Below are 5,513 nucleotides of genomic sequence, written 5' to 3'. Positions count from 1 at the left end.
CTTCATGAAATAAGAGAAGATCAAAAAGCAATGAGGGAGGAGCAACAAAGACAAGGAAGAGACATAGAAGAGCTCAAGGACATCATTGGTTCCTCAAGAAGGAAACGCCACCATCACTAAGGTGGATTCATTCCTTGTTCTTCTTTCTTCTGTTTTTCGTTTTCTATGTGCTTATCTATGTTTGTGTCCCCATTACATGATCATTAGTAGTTAGTAACTTTGTCTTAAAGTTATGAATGTCCTATGAATCCATCACCCCTCTTAAATGAAAAATGTTTTAATTCAAAAGAACAAGAAGTACATGAGTTTCGAATTTATCCTTGAACTTAGCTTAATTATATTGATGTGGTGACAATGCTTCTTGTTTTCTGAATGTATGCTTGAACAGTGCATATGTCTTTTGAAGTTGTTGTTTAAGAATGTTAAATATGTTGGCTCTTGAAAGAATGATGACTAGGAGACATGTTATTTGATAATCTGAAAAATCATAAAAATGATTCTTGAAGCAAGAAAAAGCAGTAAAAAAATAAAGCTTGCAGAAGAAAAAAAAAATATAAAAAAAAGGGGCAAAAAAATAGAAAGAAAAAGAAAAAGCAAGCAAAAAAAAAGCCAATAACCCTTAAAACCAAAAGGCAAGGGCAAATAAAAAGGATCAAAGGCTTTGAGCATCAGTGGATAGGAGGGCCTAAAGGAATAAAATCCTGGTCTAAGCGGCTAAACCAAGCTGTCCCTAACCATGTGCTTGTGGCGTGTAGGTGTCAAGTGAAAACTTGAGACTGAGCGGTTAAAGTCAAGGTCCAAAGCAAAAAAAAAGAGTGTGCTTAAGAACCCTGGACACCTTTAATTGGGGACTTTAGCAAAGCTGAGTCACAATCTGAAAAGGTTCACCCAATTATATGTCTGTGGCATTTATGTATCCGGTGGTAATACTGGAAAACAAAGTGCTTAGGGCCACGGCCAAGACTCATAAAGAAGCTGTGTTCAAGAATCATCATACTGAACTAGGAGAATCAATAACACTATTCGAAATCTGAAGTTCCTATAGATGCCAATCATTCTGAACCTCAATGGATAAAGTGAGATGCCAAAACTATTCAAGAGGCAAAAAGCTATAAGTCCCGCTCATATGATTGAAGCTATGTTTCATTGATAGTTTGGAATTTATAGTATATTCTCTTCTTTCTATCCTATTTGATTTTCAGTTGCTTGAGAACAAGCAACAATTTAAGTTTGGTGTTGTGATGAGCGGATAATTTATACGCTTTTTGACATTGTTTTTAGTATGTTTTTAGTAGGATCTAGTTACTTTTAGGGATGTTTTCATTAGTTTTTATGTTAAATTCACATTTCTGGACTTTACTATGAGTTTGTGTGTTTTTCTGTGATTTCAGGTATTTTCTGGCTGAAATTGAGGGACTTGAGCAAAAATCAGATTCAGAGGTTGAAGAAGGACTGCTGATGCTGTTGGATTCTGACCTCCCTGCACTCAAAGTGGATTTTCTGGCGCTACAGAACTCGAAATGGCGCGCTTCTAATTGCGTTGGAAAGTAGACATCCAGAGCTTTCCAGCAATATATAATAGTCCATACTTTGGCCAAGAATAGATGACGTAAACTGGCGTTCAACGCCAGCCTTCTGCCCAAATCTGGCGTCCAGCGCCAGAAAAGGATCCAAAACCAGAGTTGAATGCCCAAAATGGCACAGAAACTGGCGTTCAACTCCACAAATGACCTCTGCACGTGCAACACTCAGGCTCAGCCCAAACACATACCAAGTGGGCCCAGGAAGTGGATTTATGCATCAATTACTTACTCATGTAAACCCTAGTAGCTAGTTTATTATAAATAGGACCTCTTACTATGGTATTAGGTATCTTTTGTCTCAGTTTTATTCCATTGTTCATCTTAGGAGATTATTGATCTCATTTAGGGGGCTGGCCGTCTCGGCCATGCCTGGACCTTTCACTTATGTATTTTCAACGGTAGAGTTTCTACACTCCATAGATTAAGGTGTGGAGCTCTGCTGTTCCTCAAAGATTAATGCAAAGTACTACTGTTTTCTATTCAATTCTTCTTATTTCGCTTCTAAGATATCCATTCGCACCCAAGAACGTGATGAAGGTGATGATTATGTGTGACGCTCATCATCCTTCTCCCTTATGAACGCGTGCCTGACAAACACTTCTGTTCTACATGAATTAAGCTAGAATGAATATCTCTTAGATCTCCTAACCAGAATCTTCGTGGCGTAAGCTAGAATCATGGCGGCATTCAAGAGAATCCGGAAAGTCTAAACCTTGTCTGTGGTATTCCGAGTAGGATTCAATGATTGAATGACAGTGACGAGCTCCTAACTCGCGATTGCAGGGCGTTAGTGACAGACGCAAAAGGATAGTAAATCCTATTCCAGCATGATCGAGAACCGACAGATGGATAGCCGTGCCGTGACAGGGTGCGTGAGCATATTATTCACTGAGAGGATAAGATGAAGCCATTGGCAAGGGTGATGCCTCCAGACGATTAGCCGTGCCGTGACAGGGCATTGGATCATTTTCCCGAGAGATGACCGAAAGTAGCCATTGACAGTGGTGATGTATCATATAAAGCCAGCCTTGGAAAGGAGTAAGACTGATTGGATGAAGATAGCAGGAAAGCAGAGGTTCAGAGGAACGAAAAGCATCTCCATTCGCTTATCTGAAATTCCTACCAATGATTTACATAAGTACCTCTATCCGTATTCTATTATTTATTATTCGAAAACACCATTATCCATTTATATCTACCTAACTGAGATTTGCAAGGTGACCATAGCTTGCTTCATACCAACAATCTCCGTGGGATTCGACCCTTACTCACATAAGGTATTACTTGGACGACCCAGTGCACTTCCTGGTTAGTTGTATCGAAGTTGTGAACCATGGTATTGGCACCATGTTCTTGGCGCCATTGCCAGGGAAAGAAGGAGCCATGAATTTTACATAATTAAAGTGTAATCACGATTACGCGTACCAAGTTGCTCACGTTGCCAGGGATTGTTCGAGCCTGGACATCACAATTTCGTGCACCAAAGGGCAATAAGAAATAAAGAAGATAAAATCCTAACTAGTAAAAACTGGAAAACAAACCAAAGTTCAAGCTATTCACAATATGTACAATAGCCAATAACATAGCACCATTGTTCCCCGGCAACGGTGCCATTAATTTGAAATGCATGATATTTGTGTTGATTAGGAATTTCTCTCACAAAAAGAAGAATTTCGTTGTAAGCATAGCTCCAAACCAACAAACAACTCTCGCTATCAAATTAAAATTATGGTTTTGTCACAATTAACAAGCCCCAAATAAGAATTAACCAGAGTATTTGGACTCCGGGTCATCTCCCTAGGAACCGATGGAGTACATGCGTATTGGCTATGATGGGGTAAAAAGGGGGTTTTGTTTATGAGATGGCAAGAAAGTAAATTGAGCGAGTAAGTAAAGAAAGCAAAATAAAGAACTCGTGGCTAAGGCTTGGGTACTTGAGATCACAATCCTAGTTAACACCAATTATTGACAATTATGAGGGGCCAACCCATTAAGTCTACTTCTCGAAGTCTTAAGTACGTAACATTTACTCCTAGACTGGAAGTATGTCAAATAGGCCTAATCACATCCACCCATAAGTCCTAACCTCCCTACCAATTGCCTTAGTAGTGGGTTAGCTACAATGAGCTTCAAATTGATCACACAGGGTTCTCAAATTACCAAATTCATTGTATCCAAAACTCAAGATCACCAAAGTCCCTTGGCCTAGACCAAGAGTTGATAAAACTACTCAAGAACCAAGGAGAGCATTCCATCGAACACTTAGAGTGCAATAAAAGTTGGCATCATAAATTGCAAAAATACTAAAATCTACCACTATTAATTACAAGAAAAGTGGGGTCACAACTCAATTCATCAATGAAAGAAACATCAACATCAAAATTGCATTAAATGTAAACAAATCCAACATGAGTCATCATCACAAACGAGAGCAAATTGAGAAACTAGCATAAAAACTAAGAGGATCAAGGTGTAGAAATGAGAATTTATGGAAGAAACAAGATGAGATCAAGTAATTAAACATGAAATTAAAATATTCTAACCTAATCCTAACCTAATTCTCACTACAAGAAAACCAGAATTTTGCTACGCTTTTAAAGCATGGCGAAAAGTTGAAAAAAGCGTAGCGATAGCTTTTCGCCACGCTTTTTGAGCTACCGGCACGCTTTTGAAAGGGTCACAACTGCTAGCGTGCCGGTTGCTCTATCGCCACGCTTTTGGTGACCTATGGCCACGCTTTTTCTGTCGCCACGCTTTTATCTATTGCCACGCTTTTAAGCGTGGCCGTATGTGAAAGATATCGGTACGCTTTTAAAGCGTGCCAATAGCTGGAGATACGGTTACGCTTTTAAAGCGTGCCAACAGCGAGAGATATCACTACACTTTTAAAGCGTGCCAGTAGCAAAAGATATGGCTACGCTTTTAAAGCGTGCCAATAGCAAGAGATATGGCTACACTTTTAAAGCGTACCTGTTAATGGCTATTGTACAATATGGCTACGCTTTTAAAGCGTAGCTATAACTTTGTTCAGGTTCTATTGTTCTTTTTCTAATCTTTGTAATAAAATCTTATAAAATTCATAGATAATTGTAAAATTTATACAATAACCATTAAATTTAAATCAACTAATCCAATCTTTATAAACTTGTCACCAAATATAGTGTGATTGATCACATGACATGCTCTAACAAAATACCAAAAATCAAAATCATTACAACAACTATTATATTATCTACTTCCTTTACATATTATTACATAACAGAAAAAATTTTAGAATCAGTAGGAAGTTACAAAAGAGACCACTAGTTTTTACTGAAACAAAAAATCACTACTAGTACCCAAGCTAACGAAGATTCTAAGCAAGCTACCATCCTTGGATTACATATTACTAATCCAGGAGCCATCATTTCAATCCACCTGTATCATATACCAAACGCAATGCCATGCAGCTCTTGAGAAAATAGGAGCCATCATTTCAATACACATGAAGAAAATAGATAATCTTCCTTCAAGTCTAAGAAAGTAAAGAGAAAGCCAATTGAATTACTTATTACCGAAACTTTACCTGGTACAAGGAGGAGCAGTGCTGCTTAAATCACAACCTCCAATTTTGTATGTCCTTCTGCAAGCACAACAACCAAAAGTATGTAAGAACATGATTGTGAGTATATGCATCTTAACAAGCTTTTCGTTAAGCTATGCTTTTCTTCTATTTAATTTTCTCTATTTACACTAGAATAGTTATGTATAACTTATTTCAATTAACTCTAGAATTCGTTCATATCTTCTCACTTACTGCACTCAAGAGTAGTTCTCTCTCCACAAATCATATCTTAGAGAGAATAATACACAAATGTATGAAGCTGCCAACACTTATTTTAAGTTTAAATTTAAGAAAATGAAAAACATGTACTTACAGTGAGAACTGGA

This window comes from Arachis ipaensis, chromosome B10, assembly GCF_059453495.1.
Source record: "Arachis ipaensis isolate K30076 ecotype BB chromosome B10, ASM5945349v1, whole genome shotgun sequence".
Lineage (NCBI taxonomy): Eukaryota > Viridiplantae > Streptophyta > Magnoliopsida > Fabales > Fabaceae > Arachis > Arachis ipaensis.
The sequence above is the reverse complement of the archived record's forward strand: the minus strand, read 5'-3'. Positions refer to the sequence as shown.